Source organism: Pleurodeles waltl, chromosome 7 (genome assembly GCF_031143425.1).
Source record: "Pleurodeles waltl isolate 20211129_DDA chromosome 7, aPleWal1.hap1.20221129, whole genome shotgun sequence".
In the NCBI taxonomy this organism is placed as follows: Eukaryota; Metazoa; Chordata; class Amphibia; order Caudata; family Salamandridae; genus Pleurodeles; species Pleurodeles waltl.
The window spans coordinates 1,386,005,924-1,386,032,229 of NC_090446.1; the positions used below are offsets into that span (position 1 = coordinate 1,386,005,924).

At 42.5% G+C, this 26,306-nt stretch overlaps 1 protein-coding gene across 2 annotated transcripts in view; it reads right to left on the minus strand.

Moving 5' to 3' along the window:
- LOC138246380 (voltage-gated potassium channel KCNC1-like) overlaps positions 1-26,306 on the minus strand; it is a 607,134-nt gene that overhangs the window by 20,525 nt on the left and 560,303 nt on the right. The window contains exon 6 of one of the 2 annotated variants that reach the window (XR_011194269.1): positions 10,321-10,363. The exons of the other annotated variant lie outside the window; for it this stretch is intronic. The gene's annotated coding sequence lies outside the window, so the exon portion shown is untranslated. The remainder of the gene's footprint in view (positions 1-10,320; positions 10,364-26,306) is intronic. 2 annotated transcript variants of the gene reach the window in all.

Here is a 26,306-nt window from a genome sequence, read left to right on the forward strand (position 1 = left end):
GAGAGAATGTCTATAGAGAGATCTAGATATTAGCATTCTTAATAGGAAGAAATTGCAGTCTGAATGATGGGTATCCTGGCTACAGCAGACACATTGGTAAGAAATTAAGAAATACATTGTCAGAGTCAGGAATCTAAGCACTCTGAAGAGGATAATTCTATCACCCTTCACACTGTTGTAGGTGCCAAGGATTACAATAATCAAGACTGTATTCTCATTTATTCCCTTGTTGAAATGTATTATAGGGATGGACTCCCTGCTCAAGACTTGTCTGTAGTGAAGGATCTCCACAGACTTTAGCTTCTGTGATTTCCATCAGAAGGCCTGGCAAAGCTGCACCGTTAATTCTGCTAAAATATGATCAGTCAAGCTTCATCTACTTCTTCGCTCAACTCAGAGATTTTGTGGATTTCCAGTCTTCTAACCCTGAGTTAGTGCTTAGTCTATTTGTCCATGTGGAGTCCATCTCAGATACTGCATTGAGACAAATGTTGCTGAAACACTGTACGCTCAGTAAAAACAGAACTAACTGTGAAAGTAACTTTTCTGACCTTGGCAGCCTACACAAAGCCATCCTAATCTGTTGATTACTCGGCATGCCTTGGGATTACACCACTACAGAGGAGACCACCAATAGTACATTTAGTTTTTTCTATAACTTTGTAACCTGCCCATTTTTATAAACATTTTCACATGGTCCAACAAAATGTAATAAAACTCCATAGACATTATTATTAAATGGTAGCTTTAACATATGTTAAAATTATTAAATCTATTTATATTATGCCATATCACAAATTAGGTTTTAGTAATAAAGACTTCTTTTTTAATATCCTCTTTTCTTGTCTTAACTTGAAAGTGATTATGCTACATTTCTGCATCTATCAGCTCTGCAGAACTTTTAGTGCAGACTGTAGTATTAGTGCCAAATGGCCTGGCAAGGAGGCCTTCGGTATAGCCTTTGTAAATCCAGCTGTAGCGTCTACCAACTCTTCTACTCCTTTCTGTGTATTGGCTGCAGCCTTCATCCATATAGAACTGTTCAAGGAATCAGCATAAGACATCAGTCCCTACTGACATCCTCATATGATAAGTACAAGGCCTTAGTTCATAAAGGTACTCACATATGATGAGAAATAAAAAGCAGTTCTTAAAGACATCACTATAGAAAGGGCATTAGGCTTCAGCCTTTTCAGAAATCTCAATGGACTAAGACCTAGACGTCAGCCACTACAGACCTTACCCGGGCATGGGTTCTGGACTTCACTCTCTACAGGCATCCCCATATGATGGGCATTAGTCCCTGAGGTAAGTTACATGAGCTATGGGTGGGATGTGCTTCCCCAAGCTCTGTGTTGTCATTTGCTGAACCGCCTATACTTGCTATGCCCAATGGGTGTGCCTCATGACATTGGACCTCATTACAACCCTGGCGTCAAAGACCGCCAGGGCTGTTTTGGAGTTTGTACCGCCAACAGGCTGGCGGTACAAACTCGGGCATTACGACAGCGGCGGAAGCGCCACGGTCGCACCGCCGGGACCGGCGGTTTCCCGCCACTTTTGTCCCAGCGGTTTCCCGCCACTTTTGTCCCGGCGGTTGTAATCCCCAGGGCAGCGCTGCCCAGGGGATTACGAGTCCCCCTGCCACCAGCCTTTTCATGGCAGTATGAACCGCCATGAAAAGGCTGGCAGAAACGGGAGTCGCGGGCCCCCTGCCACGGCCCCATGGAGCTTTTCACTGTCTGCTATGCAGACAGTGAAAAGCACGACAGGTGCAACTGCACCTGTCGCACCGCCGCAACACCGCCGGCTCCATTTGGAGCCGACTCCCGTGTTGCGGCCCAACGAGGATCTCCAAATAGACCCCGCGGGAGTGCAGTTGCAATGGCGGCCGCCCGGCGGTTTCAACTTGGCGAGCGGCATTGTGTTTTTTGGAGCTGAAACAGACATGAAGTCCCATGTGCATAGTTGACACCTAAGGGAGTTGCTCACACTGAGGGTATACCTTACACCCTCCTGACTGAATTGGATGTTCCAGCAGCCAATCTTACCTGCCCCAGATGCCACGCCCCAACAGCTGACGGTCATGCCCTAATATTATGAACTACTGGCAGGTGGAACATACTACGCTAGCCACCGAATTAACAACATTAAATAGCTGAGAGGCTACAGTCCTGAGCATCTTCCAATGGGGGAAAAACCACAAGTTACTGCTGCGCTCTGCAAACCTTGGCCTCTTGCTGGCCAAACGGCTACTGAGCCTGCATTGATGAGCCCAGTACTCCCTGACCCTTCCCCAGTGGCAGAGGGCATTGATCCAGTGGCGAAGCTGAAAGTTCTGCATTACACTATGAATCCGCAGACTCATAGCAGCTGCCTGGGATGCCATACTCATACAGTCCAAGGCACTGATAGAACAAGAACCCCCTCCCTCTGCATGTCTAGCCCTCTCATTCCCCTAATATTCGGAGCTGCACTCACAGCCAGGAGATTCACTATTGTGGTTCCCAAGTGAACCCCCACCCACCCCAGGTCTCCTTACACTCATAAGACGCCCTGTCCACACATCTTCCCACCCCCCACCTCTTGGGCTGAGACGTGCTGCAGTCACAATACCCTGTAGACCGTTTTCTTACTCAGTTTCCACCCTCTTTCGTCTCTTCCAGTCCACACCACAGTTCTATCCCTTCAAGAATACTATACCGCTGTTGCTAATGCTCCATCTCCCAGTTACTCCTCCTACTGCAAATTTTCTCCTCCTTCCCCTATCACCTGTTCTCCCTCACGACTCATAAGAGGCACCCATTATCCTGCTTTGCTTTCCTCTGTTCCTTTTACCATCGTAGAGCCCTCACACAAACCAAACCCGGCTACGGTGTTTAACACACACACACCAACAGGGGTGTAGGAGACACTAAATTTCTTGGGGGGCAGGGACATCCTTGGGGACTTTTCATTGACCCTAACAAAGGTGTCTGTTTTCTAAGAGCCACAGACTTCAATAAATGTATACAGTTGCGTAGTTCTGAAGGGCAATGCCCTCGTTCTCCACAACAAGCCCTCAGTCTTTTGAAAGACAAAGCTGTAATCACTCATTGAATTTTAATGTGTCAGATTAAATACACCATGCTGTAAGGAAAGTCACCATCTCTCTATTTCCTTTGATTAAACCTTGACTTCCCACATTTCCACTCTTTAAGAGCTAGTTGTAAAAAGTCTTAGTAAAATTAGAATTTAAGAATATCCTAGGCTATGCGACCCCTGTAAGTATCTGTTGGACATGGCCCTCTATGCAGGGTCACTTCCAAACTTTTTGCCTTCGTCCCTCCTATTTTCTGAACCTATATTTGCTGGCTTTTAGGACTCTGTGCACTTTACCACTGCTAACCAGTGGTAAAGTGCTTATGCTCTCTTCTTTACACATGGTAAAATTGATTTACATCCAATCTGCACATTTTATTTACTTATAAGTCCCTAGTAAAGCGGTACTACATGTTCCCAGTGACTGTACATTAAATGCCACTAGTCGGCCTGCAGCAGTTATTGTTCCACCCATTTAAGTAGCCCTTTCAAACATGTGTCATGCCAGCCACTGCATCCAATAGTGTAGTTTTAAACTGACATTTCAACCTAGCAGAATAAGCATTTTGCCAAGGTTAAATGTTCATTTATTTAGGGTTGAGTCTGAGAGTGCATGCACTTGCGCATTCGTCTCACATGCTAGACTCTGTTGTTTTCAGTAAAGAGTTTGGAGCCTGCCTTACGCTCACCATTTGATGGTTTGCGTGGCACTCTTCTTTCAAGCCTCGTAATTTGTCAAGGCATGTCTGTCATCATTTCCATTCCTCTGTGTGGAGCAGGGATCAAGCACTAATTGATTTCAACTTAATTAGTGCCCATCTGCTGCTCCCAACATGATCTAGGTACTATTTTTTCTAACTCCCAGTGCCCCAAACAGATGTCTTGTGACTGGAAAAAACATGCCCAGCAGGACAAACAAAATTCCAAAGTTGTATTTTTTTAAGTTAACTTTATTTTAATTTTATTTTTATTCCACATATGTTTTTTTCTTGTTTTTGCTCATGGGCACTGTTGTAAAAAAATGACAATTAACTTGTTTGAAATGTGCGAGACCTATTGTATTGCAAATGCTTGTAATGCATATATCACCCTTAGGGTAGACCATAAACAGCCACAGGGCTGGGTGGAGCATACATAAAATGTTGGCCATGTGTGGTTTTAAGTTTTACACATCCTGGCAGTTAAAACCTCTTAATTTCATATTTCACTACTGCAAGATCTGCCTCTCTCATAGGATACCATTGTGTTACCTTATTACATTTAATAAGTGATAACTTCAATTGGTAACAGGTAGGAGGATCGTGTTGGTGTCTAAAAAAATTTAATTTAAACCCCCCTTTTTAATTTTTAAGTTTGATTTTAAGCAACAAATCTGAAAATACCACTTCTAGAAAGTTGGGATTTCTTGTTCTAACCATTTGGTGCCTGTGTCCTGGTTCACATGACTGGATGTATTTGGCAGTTTGCCTTTGTGTATTCTTCCCAGACAGTAAGTCAAAGGGGGATTAGGTTTTGGGATGATGGGAGGGACAGAGCTGTTTAGAGAAAATAAATCTTTACTCATTTGTTATGCCTGCCTTGAGGAGGTGCACATTTTTGGCACAAGGTCCTATCTACCTCTTTTTTTATTTGGACAAATAAGGCTTTGCATCAAAAACCATGGATGCTTGTATGGAAATTAGAGGTGGTCGAGCCAATGAAAGCTCAAGTCAGACTCGAGCTGGAGGTCTGGTTCTGGCTCAGCTCGAGGACCTGATGGGACCACGGGCCCATAATGAGCTAAGAATTGGCTCCTGCCAGGATGAGGTGTTACAGTCAGGGGTGCTGACTGTAGAGCTCGGGAACTAGAGGTCAGATGTGCAATAATTCAGGTTTGTGATTTTCTAATAGCGAATTTTAGCAATTCGCTATTAGGAAATCCCAGAATGCAATGTACATCAGTGTGTTTAACACTGTTAGCAATTTGCAGTGGGTCGCAAATAGACGTGCCTCATCAATATTCATGAGGTAGGGCGCAATTTCCGACCTACTGCGAATGGCTACAATCACAAGGATGGTGGCCTGCTGTGGTCAGCAGACCACCATGTCTGTGATTCCTTTTTAAATAAAGCATTTTTTTGCAATGCAGCCCATTTTCCTTAAAGGGAAACGGGCTGCATTGCAAAAAAAACTGAAAAGCTTTCTTTACATTTTTTAGGAGTAGACAGTGGTCTGTGGGACCACTACCTGCTGTAGAAAAATGTTTGCACCCCCATTCGCAAAGGGGAAGAGATCCCTTGGGGAGCCCTTCTCGCTTGTGAATGGGTTACCACCAATTTGAAGTTGCAATCCCAGTCGCAAAACATTCTTAGATCCCCCTGCAACTCGCTACTAGGAAGGGACATCCTTAACATGCACCTTTCTAATACCGACTTGCACACCTGTTGTGCAATTCGGATTACTGAATCACAAAACAGCATTTATCCATCCTAAAGTACTTGTTTCTGTTTGCAAACGGCCCGATTCTGCGAATCGGGCCATTTGTGCACAGTAAAAAGCTGAGTATATTCAGCCCCTGGTTCATGTGTCGCATAGGATCAACATCCTGTGATTCTGGGCCAATCACTTAATCTCCCCATGACAGTAAACAATGCATGTGATCTTCCATAATGTAACTGGTGCTCATATAAAGTGCTCCAATACCTTTGGGTTGAGTTTCCGCTATACTTCAAAAACTGCAGAAAAATGAATTGAGAGGTCAAAATAAAGCCTCAACATAAGGATTAACAAATAGATACCCATTTCCTAACTTGAATTACTCATGGCTTCCCTGCTTAAATTGTGTGATCTTAGGCAAATAATTTCACCAAATCTCTTTTTCCCTCATTCCCGAGTTCAGATTACACGGAAACCTACATGACCTTTCCTTTGTAGAAGATTAAAGTGTGACAAGTTAGTACTGCAGTATATTTGTCAATGGGGAGAGATATGCTAACAAAGCCATTTATCCCTGTTTAACTGCCCTCACCAAGGCCCATATTGATACTTTTTGACGCAAAACTGTGCAAACTCAGTTTTGCATCAAAAAGTATAGTGCCGGCTTGCGTTATTCCAGAGCGCCAGCCGGGCGTCAAATTTATGGAATGCCGCAAGCTGGCGCAAAGGGTGGGCTAGCGTAAAAAAAAAAAGTGACGTTGGCTTGGTGGGGGTGGCGGTATGGGAGAGGGGGGGTTTGTACCAAACAATGACATTAGGCTGGTTAGAGGCAAAACAAATGCCTCTAACCAGCCTAGCCTCATTTTCTGACGCAAAACCATCCATACCACAGAAAAGACAGGAGTCATGCCCACCACGCCAATGGCCAGCACAGGGGACCAGTGTCCCTTGGGCATGGCCACTGCACCCTGTGCCATGCAGTGGGCCCAAAGCTGGGCCCCCGGTGGCACTTTAATTTAAAAATAAAAATACTTACCTATACTTACCCTACTTACCTGGATGCGGTCCCCCACCCTCCGGTGTCCCTCTGGTGCGGGTGGGGGTGTTCCTGGGGCTTGGGTTGGGTACCTGTGGGCCCGTTCCATGGTGTTTCACCATGAAAATGGGTGCTCAGGTCCCCTAACGCCTGGTTAAATAATGGTGCAAAGCAAGCTTTGCACCATTATTTAGCCCCCCCCCACCCACCCGTGCATCATTTTAGCATGGGCGGATAAATATGGGGCAATGGGGTTTGCACCATTTTTTAGATGGGAACTTGCATCTCATTGACGCAAGGTAGGTTCATGCATCTAAAAAATGGTGCAAACTCCAATATTTTTACCTTAGACGGGTCTAACATTAGAATATAAATATGGAGTTAGTTTTGCGCCAAATTTGCGTCAAAAAAGTGATGCAAATTTGGCACAAATGGAGTATAAATATGCCTCCAAGTCTTTAAATGACACCTTGCGAGAGGGCTGAAGAGAGGTGATACTGCAGGGGGCACAAGAATCAATTCAAAAAACAAAACCTCTTCTACATTTGAAAGGCCTTTGAATAACCTGTGAAGTACTAGCGTGGAGCAAACAGATCAGATAAACCTCTGTGTCATGGAAGCTGCAGCAGCCTGAGCAACATTTTGGGAGCTTGGATTCTGAAAAACAGCCCAGTTTAAACTTCATTCGCTTTCAGTTCTATTGCTTTTAACACACTGAAAAAACGAAGGATGTTTAAACACGGACTGCATCACTGTCTCTTTTTAAACTTCAGGGTTGTTTGTCCCCCTGTCCCCCCCGCCCTTGTCCCCCATGTCCCCCCCTACCCTTGTCCCCCATGTCCCCTCCCTCCCAAAATCTGGGGGGGATAAATCCCCCGCGTCCCACACAGTTCCTACGCCCATGCACACCAAGACACACTCAGTGATCCGCAGCTCATAATACAATTGTACTTGGTATGACAATATTGTCTTCTCTACTTTGTTTGTTCGTAATTCAATCCATAGTGAAGTGACCGATTCGAAATACTCACTGTATTTTGTAACCTGTTTGTGGCACGTCAATGCTTATTTTTCCTTTCACTGCGATGTTCCCACAAGGTTTGTAAATTAACGAAAACCTCAATAAAAAATATTTTTTTAAAAAGGGGATTGTCTACACTGAGCAATGAGGAAGTGAATCAGACCCTTCACTTGCCTTACAGATGGGTCAAGAATGCGGCTCAATCTGCACATTGGTGTGAGGAGGCACTTCAATGGTGTTGAGAGTCTGCTGGGCCTCTTTACAGAACAGATGGCAAACATCTGGAAAATCTGCACCAGATTCAACTGGTGCAGTGATGGTCTTTAGGTCAGCGGACCTGACAATGCAGTGGACATGAAGGAGGGGGCGGATTCTACAAGCCACCCAGCATCACTCTTAAGAAGGCATACAGTTTTGCTCTTCCCTTGATTGTGTACACAAACACAGTGTTCCAGCCCCTAGGGGAAAATGGTTTCTACTGCATTGGAGCCAGGACTCGCTCTTCTAGCAGCAAAGATTACTAACCCAAACAAAGAAGCCTAGTAAAGGAAAGGATGACATCAGTGGAGGGATCAAGGGCTGCATCGCCCATAGAATACTACTGTTAACTGTGTGATGGAGCGGAGGGCATTTTTGTTGGAGATTACTTCACTAATTTTACAAAAGGGAAAAGAGATGTCATCGTGTTTATGGAGAGACTGCATACAAAGTTGGATGATACACAGATAAAAGTTATGACCTTTAAAGAAAGTCCAGAGGCTGCGATGACCAAGATAGAAGGAATTAAGGCCTAAATGACTGTGCTTGAAAGTAGAACATCACTTAAGGTCTCTATGCTAAGCAGCAAGAGTCTATTAAGTCCTTTATTACATTCCAGGAGTGTGCTTCTATGTCTAGTTGGTCTGGATGATCACCTTGAGACAGTGGAGAATGCTAGGACCATGGACAGTGTTCACTTACAGAGCTGGGACAGAAATGATGATACAGGTGATCCTTGTATTGTAACGGAGACCTTACCCAAAAATGAGGTGGGCACTTCTGATGCAACATAGGTACTTAAGGGAAAGAAAGCATTTTGATTGCCCACAAAGAGGCGATGGAGCGGCAAGAGTGAATAGAGCACTATCCTAATTGCCTTATATGATGTGGCCCAGCAGCATGTACTTTTGAGAAAAGCAGCTAGACAGGGTAAACTGATCGTAGACAGCCGGAGATTGTTTTTTTTTCTTCCTGGGGCCACCCCAGTCACTGCTGTCAGACAAAAGGGTTTGCAGAAGCTCAAAAAGGAAGTCTGGAAGCCAAAATAGTGTGTGCTAAGAGAATCGTGTAAGGGGGATCTCTTGTGACAAGTCCTCATTATTCACATAGGTGGATACGACCAAGATTTGTCTAAATTTGCTTAAAGGTTGCCAGAATGAACACGTGAGTCAGGGTTTCAGTAATAACTATACTTTATTAAGGGTGATAAGGGCTTCTTCCGATTACATGAAATTTAGGTCCTTGCTGAAAACCTTGCTTCTTAGACAGGTCTATGGTAACTTAAAGCTGTTCGCCCTCCGTTTTAGCGCCATGAAACCTTTGAGTTGTACGAGCGCTCTATACATATCCTATAACATAGTATACATTCTTGCACCTTCATTCTCCTACACCTGGATGAGCTAATCTCCACCCATGCAGTCCCTTCAGTAGGCTGATCCTGTGTGCCCTAACGCCACCCACTTCCCATTAGGGTCCCGAGCAAGCAGTGATGTCTACTGTGAAGCTGGTTGCCATAGAGGGTTCTGGTTTCAGGATAGAACCCAGCTCTTCAACACAACAAGGTTGCCCTATGTTTGAACTTACTTTTAAAGTCGGCTCTTTGTCATTCTGCTGCCCTGTTTTTTCATTTCTTGCTGTTGCAGTTTGCCTTATGGGATAACTAGCCAAGAGCTATGCTTCTTCCCAGCTTGGGCACTTACTTGTTGGATTACTACTTTTCTATGAAGTATGTGGTTTTCTAAATTTACTACCTCATTCTTTCCTTCCCTAAGAAGATATTACATCTTATATGAAAATTATTAATAGATAAATGTTATACCCTGAGCTGGTTGTGATTTGTAACTTTACTGTGGTTGGAGCTGATCAATTTTGATTTGTTCCTCTTTCTTTATGTGAAATACATGTTTTTTTGTTATGAAACGAAAAGGAAACTTGATAAAGAAAATAACTAAGAGCCTTATTTAGAGTCTGGCGGCTGGGATACAACATCCTAAATGTGGCGGCACTGGAGTGGATGGAATACTTGCCACTTGGTGATGAAGTACCCCATCCTCCAAACTTTAAACAAGGCCTTAAGTTCTTACAGGCATCTTTAGGGGATTGCATTAGGTTTATGTTGCTCCAATCATCACAATGGGTGAGGTACTAGTTCTCAGTCCCTACATACATCCCCTTGGGAAGCTATCAGTATTAATTTTCTAAGGGCATCTTTATGGGACAGGTAATAAGCTTAGTCTCTCCAGACATTTAAATGGGCTATGTTCTAGATCTCAGTCCCATAGGCATCCCCAAGGGATAAACATTACAATTCAGTTCTTACAGACATCTCCACAGGATACATCCTGCACACTACCTGTACCTGAATTGTGTCTTTCTTTTGGTGTCCCCTCGTTTAAACTCAGCTGTCTTCCATCACCTTCAGATCCCAATAAATAGTCCACAGTGCTCAACAGTGTTACACAGCACACTAAACACAGATAAGCATGCATTCATATCTAGGTATACGTACCTGGTTCATACTTTAGTAATACTACGGGGACTCTGGTTGGACCCTACAAGATGTGCGAAATGGGGACGGTTAATAGCATGCAAATATTGACAACCTTTAGATGGTGAAGACAGGTCTGAGCTTCCAGTGGCCAGCTGTCCTGAGAACCATTTCCCAATCTCTGTGCCCTGATTCTATGATTCTTTCACAGCATTTTATTATTAGAAAACGTGTCCTCCTCGAGGCAGTCATGGAGAAACTCTGGTTGATATTCCATCTATTCAGTTACTCATGGATTCTTTTGTATTGCAGTTGCTGGCATAGGTTATTTTGGACAGATTATTAACTGCTACGGAGGAAAAATAAATTGATCTTTGGAACCTAATACTGGTGCATATTCATGTCAGTGTTTTTTCCTTAACTAGTAGAATTGTATTTTGTCTTCTTGACACAACAGTACAGTGTCCCAAAAATGTTTTTGCAGCCCCTTGGTACAATGGAAACCATTTGCAGTTGGTCAGCTGAATTTCCACCTAGAAAGGACAACATTAGATGCCAAGGGGATGCTGTGTGTCCCAAGTTTCATTTCCTTCTGAAGATCTAGACAGGAATGGAACCAGTATTACTGCAACTTAACAGTAATCTTTAGTCCTGTGTCTTCCTCTGGGCTGAAGTTATATACAACATATAATCTACCACTGTTCTCCAGGATGGTCTCACACATCATGCAACTGTGAGTCAGACTCTGCCTTCACCACCTTGTCATCGGTCAATATTTGTTTCAAGAATAAAAACGACAAGTCAGTGCACAGACAGAAAGAAAAAAAGAAAGAAAAATACTTGGAACACAACCAAAGATGAGAACAGAACATACAGAAAAATGTATTTACTTGCACTCTGCAGACTGAGTACGTTCGATGAGCTTGTGGCAACGCAGAAGCGACACCTTCACATTGATGGAAATGTGTCAGCCTGCTCAAGAGCATTGTTGTTAATGGAACCAAATCCCACACTTCACTCCCACACTTAAAGGACTTTAAACACTTGGCTCATTTTCATGGAACGATCTAAGACCTTCCTGAAGCCATTAGATTGCAAAGTAAAAAAGTGGTATTATTAACAACACACCAGGGCTACATGAGATGGAAGGTGAATTAGTATAGTTTTATTGTTAACACGACTAGGATGTGTCTGAGTACAATCAAATAGGGGTGCTTCCTATTGAAATATTCTGTCCTGATGATGACCCGCCTGAATTAATTTCTTTGACTGGGGTCGAAACGTCGACATTGTATTAGAAATTGTGGGCTGACTTTTGAAAAATTCAGCAGGCTCACAGTACCTATGGTTATAGGTGCTTACTTGAGACCTCATGCTTTTAACCGCAATTTAGTTTTAGTTTTCATGTAAATAGCACTGCAACACTTATACTAACACATAATTCACTCACACTCACAGTTATACACCGTTATACAGGAGCACCTCGATTACTTTGCTTTAAATTGTTGAATTTAAGTTTCTAATATAATAAATGTGATATGTTACTCACAAACCTCATCGGTACAGAAAGTTCTTTATGGTACAACCACTGTCGTGGAGATTAATTCATATCCTTCCTCCAGAAGGACCAAAACATTTTTTGTTATATTATTCACTATTATTAACAATCAGCCTACCAAACAACTAGTATACCAGTGTGCCTATGGGTGGTGATTCCCCTTAAACCTACATTATGGAACCTACATTATGGAAATGGCAACATCGGGATATAATACAGTTTCAGACCTTTTGAAGAGAAGGCCAGAGACTCAGGTATTATATGTACTATCAATGAGCCACATTTCCAGCTCCCACTATTTCGATGTAAAAGTCTGCTCTGCTGTAGGAATACCCAAAAGAGGACTTCTGAAAGGCACGATCCCGGTTTAGTGGAAAGTCGACCTCTTCCTGGGAGAAATAGGCCCCTGGGACTAACGAACTCCATATTCATTCTAGCAGAAACTATGAAGAGGACCAAACATTCTCATGCTGTTCTGCAGCATCTAGATCACATGGATGTAACTGGCTTGAACTGCTGCAATTTAAGGAGTTTTTGCTGCTGTCTTGTATCCCCATTGAGATGTATAAGACTTTTGAGCTATATAGATTGTCTGTTCTCATGCTGAATGCCGTGTGAACACGCTCATAAAAGTCAATCCTGTTGTGTATGTACTAACCGTATAACCATCATATCGGTGTGTTCATGCAAAGGCTCAATTGATCATATTTTGTTCACAAAGCATTGTGACACACAAGGTTTAGGAACACGTTATGAGAGTGTTTGCAAATGCTCTCTACTCTATCTGATTGTGTGGATTCAAAAAAGTGTATGTCATCTGGTGGTTCTATTCAGCACACTTGAAGAGTAACTTTTATCAAACTAGATAACTATTTCAATATATTGCGAACTGTCTTACAATACAGGACAGTTTAGTTAATGTAACAGAGAAATATGGTAATATAGTCCAGTGAATATTGTAATGCACTACGGATGAAAAACTGGTTAAACATGTAAATATACTGGATAATACATTTAACATACTGGTTAATACATTTTAATATACTGGACAACTACCTGAATACAAGTAGAGATGGTATTTTAATAAAATGGAGAGTTATTTTAATACACTGGGGAATAATATTAACTAACTAGGAAATTATCATAAAACATGAATGACCTACCGTAATATAATGATTAATCATTTTACTATAGTGGGAGATCACCTTTCAATGGTGGGAATTATTTTAGAGCACTAGAAAATAAAGTTAATATATAAAGGAATTTGGCAAAACAAGAGAATTATTTACTTATAATTGTCCTTAATGCGGTCATTCAGTTGTCAGTTCAAGAGTACTAAAGCACCAATAAATGAACATACCGTAGGGGATTAGTATAGTAACTACGAGGATGCCAATACTAGTATGTGAAAGATATTATTATGGTGGGGGCTTGTTTGAATACACCGATGACCTCTCCACTAAAGCAATAAACCGTTTTAAACAATATCTGAAGATCTCAAAGGCAAGAGATACCCAGAATATGATGTACGTGATTTACAACGAAATAACTGAAAATGTTGTGGCCACTACATCAGAATTTACTTAAAAATAATATTTTACTCCGAAAACTAAGGGCCTGGATTAGGGTTTGGTGGAGGGGATACTCCGTCACAGCGGTGAAGGATATGCCTTCTGCCAAAATATAAATCCAATAGCATATAATGAGATTTATATTTTGGTACGGGATATCCGTCACTATTGTGACGGAGTAACCACTCTGCCAAACACTAAATCAGGCCCTAACTTCTGCCAGCAAAATGAACCCATGCTCGAAATCGATGAATTACTAATTGATATTCGCTGCTTTTCTTATAAACATCCACACACAAATGTACTTTAAAAAACGCTGCACATCTTTTGGAACTGCTGATATTTTGAAAACGTAGGAAAAGTATTTCACTGTTTTATGCTGTTTTCCAAGATAGTGTCTGTCTCCCACTAGCAATCCGACCTCTCTCTCTCCCATACTTCAACCTCTTTTCCACCTTCTTTATTCATAAAATCGCCACTTTCACTTGCCAGACCGCATGTAGTTTCATCTCCGCTAACAAGATGCGCTTCATCTCACTGACACACACACACATACACCCACCCTCAGGTTAGAACAAGGCATGTAAGATAGACAGAGACACAAACACATAGTGTGACACACAAGTCACTCCTTATGTGAGTCCAGATGGAGGAGTGTGATGTTAATATGTGTTTAAGGACAGTGCTATGTGCCTATGCCTGAGCTTCAATGAAAGATGGTGATTTAATCAATGTACATGTGCTCATGAATTACGCTGCATAAAAATTATGGAGGGGTGTAACTGAGTGTGATTAATTAATTTCATATTGCTGTGCGTGTGTGTCAGCATGTGTGTATGTGCATGTGCACTTGTGTTACAGGATATGTACATCTGTCAATTAACCTTTGGTTGAGTATGGGTTTGCGATTTTGTGTAAGTCTTGAAGGTACTTTTGTGGGAGTGGTGGCAGCAAGTCAATGACTTTGTTCATATTAGTCAGATAATGACTATCCCTCAATGTAAGAAAAGAGACATAGGAAGGTTACGTATCAAAGCCAAACCTGAAACTAACTACATAAATATCACTAAAACAGTCACCTAGGAAACTAAATTAGAATCCCACCAAAATGCATAATAATCAGCTTCTAATTTTTACAAGCAAGAAGGGTTTCTTGTCTGACAAACACATTTCATGGTTGAGTCAGGCAGCCAGTCGTTGTACACGTTTAGCTACCTGAGCCAAACATCGCCAGGCTAAAGATTAACAACTCGCTGAGTGTGACCTCCTCAACCAGCAAAGTTTTCAGTGAACCTCTCTCTCATGGTGAAAGGGGGGTTACTGATGGATTTAGATGTGGACGCTTCTGTTTTAAGCCCTCAAGTGCCAAGGCCGAATGTCCATTTTTGAGAGAAGGCACCAATCCCAACCCTTCAAGAACAACCAAGGCCTCCCTCCAGCCACCCAGATCACTGCAACGGCCCAGCAAGTTTTTTTAATGTTGGGTGCATGCGTACTTGTTGAATGATGAATGTTTGTGTATTTGTGCGTGTGTGCATGCTTTGAATCGGTACCTTCCATGCCCTCTGACAGCTGTTATCTTTCAGTATTATGGCACACATGTTATTTTTGCAAATTCTATTTCCTACTTATTTTAGAAGGAATGATATTCAATTGCATGTACCACCTATGCACTTTTACATGTGATTGATCATATTTTTCTTCCAGTTAATTTGGTAACATTTCCCATTTTTTCCATATTCATATGTATTATAGTTTCTGCACTTGCATAAACATCTTTGCCGACCAATGATTTTCTGCTTCCACAAATTGCTCGCTTGTGATCAATTTACCTATCAAGGGTGTTTTAATGTATGTTAATGCTGGTTGACTGCAAATCAGTTCTCTTGATTCTTGATCATTTTTGTGTAGTATCCAGTTAAAAAAAAATCCAATGTAGTGGAGCAATTTCTTTTTGATATGATAGGATATGATCAATCACATTTTGTTTTTGTGGATTGTTTATTTCATATTTTTCTGTCAGCCAGTAGATTTTCCTGTTCTTAGCTTTTGATATGAAGAGTGCATTTGCTATTACCTGTTTCAGATATCCACCTTTAAGAAATCTTCATTAGACAGATACAGTATTCCTAACCAGCTCTTTTTCCGTAGAACAGGTCCTCTTTACTAGCACCATTTTCTCATAGGGGATACTTTAGTTCAATTTCTTGTCATGATGACTATATGCATGTTATATGCTGCCTGCAGTTGCTGCTAATCTATGCAGAGTTATTTCCAGCTTTCCTGCTGCTACCACATAGATCACAGTATCCAAGAATTGTACTCTCTCTTTGCTCATGGTGTATGTTTATTAAATAATAGCAGTCACGCCACTGAATATTTTGCAACTGACATAAATGGCCAGTAGTGCCTATAGGATTTTTACAAAAGATGCCAAAAAGTTATTAATACACTGCTGTGTTTTTCAAAACAATGAACCTTTTGATGCCACTATTTGTCTTTATGGTGAGTTAATGCAAACTTTAACCCCTTGCGGGCAACAGCCAGCCAGGGGCTGGCTGGCGCTGTGGTAGGCATGTGTGTTGGACAGCCCCCGCCCATCCAAGCACCCAGCCACAGGAGAAGTGCTGGAGATCCCCTTCAACCCCCCCAACTGGCATGGCAGTGGAAGCGCTTCCACTGACACCCCGAACCCCCCTCCGGCATTCTGATGACATCAGCATGCACCCAGTGCAATGGTGTCATCAGAGCAGGCCAGTGGCACTGGAAGCCATTTGCTTCCATTACTAGAAGGCTTCCAGCGCCAGGACGGGAAATGGGTACGTTTGGTCTTCTCAGAGGGGTGGGGGCTTTCAAAGAGGCACTGGCAGGAAAGGAAATAGTTTTGCCTTTCCCTTGGTGTCTCTTTAAAATGTATTCCCCTCTGCACGATCGCGCATGGTGTTGCAATCGAGCAGCAGAAATAACACTGGGCCACTAGGGATTTTTGTTTGTGTGTGTGTTATGGTGATTTTGGGAGCGCCGCTTGGGCAAGGGTCGCTCCATTTAGGGGGTCACATATTTTGCCCATTTCTGCATTGTAGAACATTTCAGACATTTTATAGGTGGATCTGCCCCCAAGAGGGTCAGAAACCACTAGACCACTAGGGATGTAACATTTTGGTGATTTTGAGGAGAGACCCACTGGGCAAGGGTCACTCCCTTTCGGTGGCATATATTTTGATAGTTTCTGCCCCCATGGAGGCATATCGGCCATTTGTTTTAGGCCAAGATGCCCCAAAGAGGGGCAGATATCACTAAGCCACCAGGTATTTAACATTTCGCGGATTTTGGGGAGCGACACATTAGGCAAGGGTCGCTCCCTTTCGTGGGCAATTATTTAGGCCGTTTCTGCCAGATCAGCCTCTTTCTTTTTAGGCCCATCTGCTCTCAAGGGGGGCAGAAACCTCTAGACACCACGGATTGGAAATTTTGGCGATTTTTGGGAGTAACCCCTTTCGGCAGTGGTAGATCTACAGTTTGCATAGTTGCTTGTGTTGGTAAGAAAACCTTTTTTACTGTTTACTTCAATGTGTATCATTGCCATGCATGAATTAGTGTTTTTGTAAATGGTGTAATACTAGCAGCATATTTAGCTTATGTTTGATTGTGTGTGAAATTCTCCTTGGATTTGTGCACTATGTGTATTGTGTTGTCTTATTTGTAATTTTATTTTGCTTTTCCTTTTTAGTGGGATATCGTTGGTGCTTGCTGTCTGTGGAGAGTAGGTGCATGGTGAGTCTTGCTGTCTCTCACAAGTGAGTGATATCGTATTTGAGTATATAGGTCTTTATGATATGCCACACTTTGTTTATTATTTATTTTACACAATGTTGGTTGTTGTTGACATATTTGTTAAGTTACTTTTATTAGGAAAGATTATGGCTAGCCACAGGATGACTGCTCAGCAGGTGGTTTGTATGCTTTTTTAATCTTCCTCTGACCATGATTATGAAAAGGACTCTGCATATGAGGCTGAGGAGGAAGTGCAAGATTCTGGTAGTACATTTTCTGTCAGGGGGTAATCATCTGATGATGAAGCCACTATCAGTGTGGAGGAAGTGCCTGTTTTAGAGTAAGACACTGATGTGCCAATAGTGCAGCAGCCTGGGACTGAAAGGCTTCCCATTGGAAGATCTGAACTGTGGTTTGCCCCAAATATGGTGCAGCCAACATTGCCTGCCTTTACTGGTGTCGCAGGGTGCAGAGTGAATATTTCAAACTTTTTGCGTACAGATTCCTTTGAGTTGTTTATGGATGATGTATTTTTGGGTGAGACTGTTGAGCAGACTAATTTGCATGCTGAACAGTATTTCAGGGACAACAGTGCCAGACTTAAGGCCTGTACTAGAGATACCCGGTGGACTCCCACAAATCTGGAAGAGTTGAAGATGTTTTTGGCTTTAACTTTTTTGATGGACTTTATAAGGAAGTGGCTGCTGTCTTCATATTGGCCTACGAGTCCCTTGATGTCGACGGCCATATTTCCTGCAACCATGAATCTTGATCGGTATTTACTGCTTTGGATGCTGCATTTTTTTGATAACGCTTTAGCGTAGCCACAAGATCACCTGATTGTGACAGTCTTTTTAAGATACGCCTGTCTTGATCACTTTATAGATTGATTTTCAGAGATCTATGTTCCAGGGTCAGAAATAGCTGTTGACAAGTTTTTGGTACTGGTCAAGGGCTGTTTGTTTTTTAGGCAGTACATTCCGAGCAAGTGGGCATGTTATGGAATTAAGATGTTTATGCTGCCTGAGAGTAGTAAATGATATGCAGACCTCAAAAAATCATTAAAATGTTACTAGACCTGCAGGTTGAGTAGCTTGAATAATCTACTTAACCTAACTGAAATATACTTGACCCATAAACCTGTCTCAAATTGTGTACTCCTAGGCAAATATTTTAATTTGCAGAGCTGCCTTTTTACTTCATTCTCACATATGAGTGCACCTTCACATATGAGTACAGCATTTCTGCTGTACAAAATAACTCTTTTGTTTGATTAAATAGAATAAACGTTTGCTACATTTATAATGAGAATCTAGCCCACGTATAGGGTACACAAGATCCCTGACTCACCTCTTAGTTTTCTAATAGCATTGCCATCAGGAAAGGGCAGGAGTGTTTCTCAGTTCATGTTTAAACACTCACTTTTAATTAATAAATTACTAAAGCATGATGTGGTAGCACACTGCCATTTACAGACAGTCAATTTCCCACTGAAATGGTCAAATAATTTCCCACAAACTTGCAGCTTTACTGATAATACTATCAGTAAAAACCTATATAATGTATTAAAAATAATCAGTGAAAAGTGGGTTTCAGAAAACATTTATCCTTTGCACATCACAAAGTAAAGTGTTCTGATTTGTTTGCATCCTATTAAAAATAATTTTCATCCCACAGAAGTACAACAAATGAGCTTTCACAACTACTGAAATATATTTTGAAATGTTTGTACAGTTGACATATTAGCTATTTAAATGTGTATTAGGACAAATCTGACACCCTGCAGCCTCTAATTTCACACTTTTTGTACAGCAAGTCAGACAGTTCACTTTACAAAATCCTGGAACTCTGCAGTCAGAGAAGTAAACTGACTTCTGACCTCTTTCTCTGAACACAGAGCAAATGTGACAAGATAAAAAGATGATTTATAGGCATTTAATTGCTCCTTCACTTTGAGTTATCAGAACACCTGTTCTATGTCAGCTAGCCAGAACAGGCAAGTAGGTTCTAAATTTAGCTTGATCCAATAAAATCTGATAGTTGTGGGGTCTACACTGGTAGGGATTCCACCATTCACCCCCCTTGGTTGTCCGTCCTCTTTTGGAGTTGGTGAGGAAATTGTGTGGGAACTTGGTTGAGGATTTTTTAACAAAGGTCACAATTTGTACCTAGATAATTTCTACACTGGTGTGCAATTGTTCAGGGAATTGTTCAAAGTGTACACTGTTGCTTGTGGCACAGTCCACTCTAACCGCAAAAGTTATCCTAAGGAGCTTAATTGTAAAAAACTTGAGGCGGGACAGTGCAGTGCCCTGCATAGTGATGAACAGCTAGCTGTGAAATTTGCAGACAGGAGAGATGTCTACATGCTGACTACCATCCATGATGAAAGTACTTCACCTGTGACTGTTTGGAGGTCAGGATGATGAAGTGTGCGAAATTATGTGAAGTTTAGCTACAATAAGCACATGGGTGGTGTAGACAGAGTAGATCAGAGGTTGGAATCTTACCCTGCTGTTCAGAAGACTTACGTCTGGTACAAGAAATTGGCTATCCACCTTCATTTAGCAACCTTTAATGCTTTTGTTGTGTTCAAAGATTGTACTCTAGAGTCATAGATGACTTTTGTTCAGTTTCAGGAATCTGTGATAAGCAACCTTGTTTCGGAACAGGAAAGCACTCCTAGAGTTGGAGTGGTAGAGGATGTAGCTAGATTGAAAGAGTGCCACTTTGCTGATCACATTCCTCACACGCCCCAAAAAAAATCCCTATAAGCGATTTGGAGTCTGTATTTGACAAGGTATGTTGAAGGAGTGTCATATTAACTGCCCTGATGGTCCTTCTAAACTTGGACTCTGTGTGCACCTTGTCTCAGAATGTACCACACGAAAAATAATGTTTAGAAGCACCTGGTCTGTATTGTTTTATATTTTTGTTCAGTTTCACAGTTGCGATCAGTGTGACATATTTAGTTAGAGCTGTTGACTTTGTAGTTTTGTATTAACTTACAGATGGTTTGTGTTTTTCTTTTGTTAAAAATATGTGAAGGCAGTGTGGGTAGACTGGTGCTTGGCTGGTGGTGTGTGAGTTGGGGTTTGGCTGGCAGTGTGTGAGTAGTGTCTGGCTGTTGGTCACTACACACACTGCTAGCTAAACGCCAGTCCACACACGGTCAGCCGGTGGGATTGCTGTGTGAGATATGTGGGCGTATGAAAGTGATAGGCTCTTGAATGGCGCTGTCTGTTGATGTGAGTGTTATAATGTGCTGGGCCTGCGGTGTGAATGGTCTTGTGGGTGTCGTGTATGAAAGATGTGTGAACGGACTGTAAATTGTTTGATGCCTTGACACAGCTTTACAGCTCACTAGATGTGTGTCAATGGTTCAGTTTTTTGACCTTTCAATTATCAACAGTGCATTTCATTTTATGAAATCTCTTGTTAATAAAATTCAACATAATTAAATATCACTCACCCTTGTGTCAAATCCAACCAGTATGTGTGTGAACTTGATGAATATATGGCTGTGCAGTTATAATTATCTTTTCTGTCTTTCTCTGCCAGGGTGTACACTGTCTCTACTTTGTCTCTTATTGTGAATATCTTGAGTATGTCACGTATGAAAGGAATGTGAATGGCTGGTAAAGCAATTGGTGCATTGCTGTGGCTTCACATCTCCTGGACTGTTAGTGATTGATTCAGTTTTGGGCACTAGGCCTATCCATACAAGTGAGGTACCAATTTTATAAGGAGACTTGGGGGAATGCTGGGTGGAATGAAATTTGTGACTCCCCTCAGATTCCAGAACTTTGCATCACAGAAATTTGAGGAAAATGTGTTTTTAGACACATTCTGAGGTTTGCAAGGGATTCTGGGTAGAGAATTATGTCAAGAGCCATACAAGTCACCTCATCCTGGATACCCCATGATGTCTAGTTTAAAAAATGTACAGGTTTTGCTAGGTTTTCCTAGGTGCCGGCTGAGCTACAGTTCAAAATTCACATCTAGGTACATTGCAAAAAAAACAAGTCCGTTTTCAATGGAAAAGTGTGATGTGTCCACGCTGTGTTTTGGGGTGTTTCCTGTCACAGGCACGAGGCCTACCCACACAAGTGAGGTAGCATTTTTACTGGGAAACTTGGAGGAGCACAGCATAGCAGAACAAAGTGTTATTAGCAATTGTCTTTCTCTGCATTTTCGCCTTCCAAACTTAAGACAGTGTGAAAGAAAGAAGTCATTTTGAGAAATGCTATCTAATTCACATGATAGTATTGGTACACACAAATTCAGAGATGTGCAAATAACTACTGCTTCTAAATTCCATACCTTGTGCCAATTTTGGAAATACATAGGTTTCCTCGATACCTATTTTTCACTCTTTATATTTTACCAAATTAATTGCTGTATACCCGGTACACAATGAAAACCCATGGCAAGGTGCAGCTCATTTTTTGGCTCTGGGTACCTTGGGTTCTTGGTGAACCTAAAATCCCTATATATCCCTGCAACCAGAAAAGTTCAGTGGACAGAAATGGCTCTTTTTTACTCAATTTCAATACTTGTTTCTTTCAACTGTTATTTTCAATAGGAAAACCTTGAAGGATCTACACAAATGACCCTTTGATGAATTTAAAATTGTGTCTACTTTTCAGAAATGTATAGCTGTCTGGGGATCCACCAATGGTTTCACAGTATTTCTGTCACTAACTGGAAGGAGGTTGGAAGCTAACAAAATAGGAGAAATGGGGTATGTCCCAGTAAAATGCCAAAACTCTGTTGAAAATTGTGGCTTTCTGATTCTAGCCTCCCTGTTCCTGAAAGCTGGGAAGATCGTGATTTTAGCACCACAAACACTTAACTGATGCCATTTCAGAGAAAAAAAACAGATGCTTTCTTCTGCACCAAAATGTAGCTGCACGTTGGCTAATTTCTCGGTCATCTCCAGGGGAATCGAGAAACCCTGAGTACCTTTAGAATCCCCAGGATGTTGGTAAAAAAGGACACAAAGTTGACATGGATAGCTTATGTGGACAAAAAGTTATGCGTGCCTAAGTGCAAACTAAACTAAATAGCCAAAAAAAGGCTTAGCAAAGGTGGGGGAAAAGTCTTAGCAACCAAGGGGTTAAGAATTAAGGGCAAGAAATCAACTGTAAACATAATAATTGACTGACAAGAACTCAAAATTCACTGACATAAAACTCACATTCATCCTCGTCCACAAGACCGCAATTTCGATTTTTTTTTTTACATTTCATAATATTTGTCTTTTATATCCAACATTTGGTTAATTTAGAAATTGATGTGCATCCATTAATTGTCTGTGGACTTCATGTGCTAGTTTTCTGGGATAAAACAACAATATTGCCACCTTTGTCTACAGTCTTTATCACAGTGCCCTCATCTAGTTATAGATGTCTCAAAGATAAGTGTGAAGCTATTAGAATTCCTACTCAGTTTTTCCATGTCTCACATCACAATTCTGAAAATAAATATATCTTGGTGCCCAGAGGCAAAGCTGAAAATAAATTAGATTGATTTTTTAGGCCACTCAGACTTCCCCCCACTTTGGGTATTCCTAGTGTTGCAATCAGGGGCTCTTCATTTTCTTTGTTAGAGTTTTCCATTTTACTAAGAGTTCTCAATGCTTACCCAGTCTTCTACTACTACACTTATTCTTGTTGCTTCTATCTTCTGTTTCTCAATTTGTTAACCTTGTCTCTTTAGATTAGCATGACATTTTGTTACATTTAATTTTCTTACAAATTTACAAGTATTGGACTTCGATTTTTCGAATTCAAAATGTTGTTCTTGGTACAAATTGAGGCCTTTCTTCAGGGGATTATCTTCGTCTTTTGAGGATTTCTTTCTGCGAGAGACCTTTCTGGCCCAGATTAACTATTGTAAATTCTATATGCCGTTGTCCGCCCAGTTTATTTGTTTCCTATGCTGGGTTTCCATTCTGCATCCATTTCCCCTACTGGCTTGCTCGAACCCTTGTCTTGTCGGCCTCTTCTGCTTCTCTTTACCCTTTGCTTTCTTTTGCTCCTCATCACCGTCTGATCAAAGGGGGGATTTATTTTGTCTAAAAAGTAATCTTACATGAGAGTGCCCCTCAGTTGCTTCTTCTGAAGACTGTATTTCCGAACTGATAGCCAATTCATCCCATTTATTGGCACTTAATTCTTCCCAATATATTTTATGGAACCAATAAGTGAGGAAGAACTATTCCTGGTAAAGAATGGTGGAAAGGTCTTCACAGCCAGATAGACTGCCTTCAATTCAGGACACCGAAGTGACAGAGGAGTTGTTTTTCGGATCAAAGCCCTGCACTGTCAGATTCTACAGATGGGCTCTCCAATCCATCAGAGAAGCATCTGTGACATGAGCTTATGTTGGACAGTCCTGATGAAAAGGAATTACTTTTAGAAGATTGGCTGTCTTGCACCACCACTTTAGAGATTGTTTTACTGCAAGAGTTCATCTCAACTTGTCCTTCCTGTTGTTCTACCCCTGATCTTCTAAGGATTGATGCAGGGGTTTCATGTGTAGCTGTGGATTGGCTCTAAGGAAGATGCAAGAGGTCAGTGATCCCAGAAGGGATCATATATGACGAGTTCTCTGAAAGTGATGGTATTTTTGAAAAATTGTAGATACTTTTGCCTCTGAAGGTGACACTTCTTTGACACCTGTGTTTAACTTCACACCTTGATAGGTACTTGTATAGAGGTTAACATTATGTTCTAGTGGTGGATGCAAAAGTCCAGTGGATGTAAATGTAATCAAGATAGGAAAAGATGTAGTTCCTTGGTTTGCAGGGATGAGGTGTTACCACCAACATGCACTTTGAAAAGGTTTGAGGAGCCAATATCTGACCGAAGGGAAGAACTGTGCAGTAGTAATAGGAATTGCCTACTGTGAACCTTAGGAATTTCCTGTACTTCCTTGACACTGGAATGTGGATATCAGCATCTTGTAAGCCTACATTGCACATCCAGTCTCCCTTCAAAAGCTGAGAATATATTTGTGGCAGAGCCAACAACCTGAACTTCTGTCTCTTGAACCATTTGTCAATTTGTCTCAGGTCCAGAATGGCCAGAATTCTATTCTTGTTTGGGGCTTTTTTTGGTGACAAAAAATATCTTGAATAGTTTCCTTTGCCTCACTTGAGGAACAGGAAGGGGTTTGATTGCAAATTTTGCAGAAGAGGTGTAAAGTCCTTTTGAAGTAATCGCAGATGATGCTTTGGTGCAGGCTTTAGAGGGACTAGTAGAGGAAGAGGTTGAAATAGAGTGCAACTTTGTATTATTTGCAGAACCCACCTGTCAGTTGTTATCTTTTGGATTGGAAACACTCCCTCCCACCACAGTGGTGAACAGAAGAGAGGAAGTGCAGAGTAATTCTTTCTGACAAGACTGGTACATATTCAAGGAGAAAGTCACTGAAGGTGCTGCTGACCTCCACCTCTGATAGATTCTCTGTGTTATGAGGGGTGCTGTTGTCCTTGTGCTGTGGCTGATAGCACTAAAGAGCATTAGGAACTTGAGGCAAATGTTTGTGAGAGGACAATTTAGAAAAAGGGATGTAGGTTGACAGAGTTGGCAATAATCAAAAATACCACACAGACAAGGGGATGGAGGAGGTGGCACACAGTTAAGTCCCTTGTAAAAGGTACCCATGGTACCAAGGGCCCTGTGGCCAGGGAAGGTTTCTAAGGGCTGCAGCATGTATTATGCCACTCAAGGGGACCCTTCACCAAGCCCAGGCACACTGCCATTGCAGCTTGTGTGTGCTGGTGGGGAGAAAAAGACAAAGTCAACATGGCACCCCTCTCAGGTTGCCATGCCCACAAACCACTGCCTATGGCATAGGTAAGTCACCCCTCTGGCAGGCCTTAGTTTTAAGGCAGGGTGCACCATGCCACGGGCGGGGGCAAAGCTGCATGAACAATATGCCCCTACAGTGTCTAAGTCCATTTTCTGACAAGTGCAGTGTGGCCATATACAGTACATGGGCTGGGAGTTTGTCATTACGAACTCCACAGCTCCATGATGGCTCCACTGAAGACTGGGAACTTTGGTATAACACTTCTCAGCACAATAAACCCACACTGATGCCAGTGTTAGATTTATTGAACAATGCACCCAGAGGGCATCTTAGAGATGCCCCCTGTATTTTAGACGAACTTCTAGTGCAGGACTGACCGGTCTGTGCAAGCTTGCCACTTCCAGACGAGTTTCTGACCACATGGTGTGAGACTGTTTGTGCTCTCTGTGGCCAGAAACAAAGCCTGCAATGGGTGGAGGTGCTTCACACCTCCCCCTGCACGAACTGAAACACCTGGCGGTGAGCAACAAAGACTCAGGGCCTCATTATGACCCTGGCGGGCGGCGGAGGCCGCCCGCCAGGATCCCGCCCTCCAAATTACCGCGCCGCGGTCAAAAGACCGCGGCGGGTATTACGAGTTTTCCCCTGGGCTGGCGGGCGGTTCCAGTAAAACCGCCCGCCAGCCCAGGGGAAAACGACCTTCCCACGAGGATGCCGGCTCGTAATCGAGCCGGCGGAGTGGGAAGGTGCGACGGGTGCAGTGGCACCCGTCGCGTATTTCAGTGTCTGCAAGGCAGACACTGAAATACTTTTCGGGGCCCTCTTACGGGGGCCCCTGCCGTGCCCATGCCATAGGCATGGGCACGGCAGGGGCCCCCAGGGGCCCCGCGACCCCCCCTACCGCCATCCTGTTCATGGCGGCTTTCCCGCCATGAACTGGATGGCGGTAGGGGGGGTCAGAATCCTCATGGCTGCGGAGCGCGCTCCGCAGCCATGGAGGATTCCAAAGAGCAGCGGAAAGTCAGCGGGAGACCGCTGACTTTCCGCTTCTGACCGCGGCTGAACCGCCGCGGTCAGAATGTTCATTGGAGCACCGCCAGCCTGTTGGCGGTGCTCCCGTGGTCGGTGGCCCTGGCGGCCACCGGCCGCCAGGGTCAGAATGACCCTCTCAGTCCTCTTGTTACAGTGCCACAGGGCACTTCAGCTCCTTACAAAATCCTCCATCTTGGTTTGGAACACACGGACAAATAGGGTTAGGTCTGTGTCCCACTCCCAAAACAGAG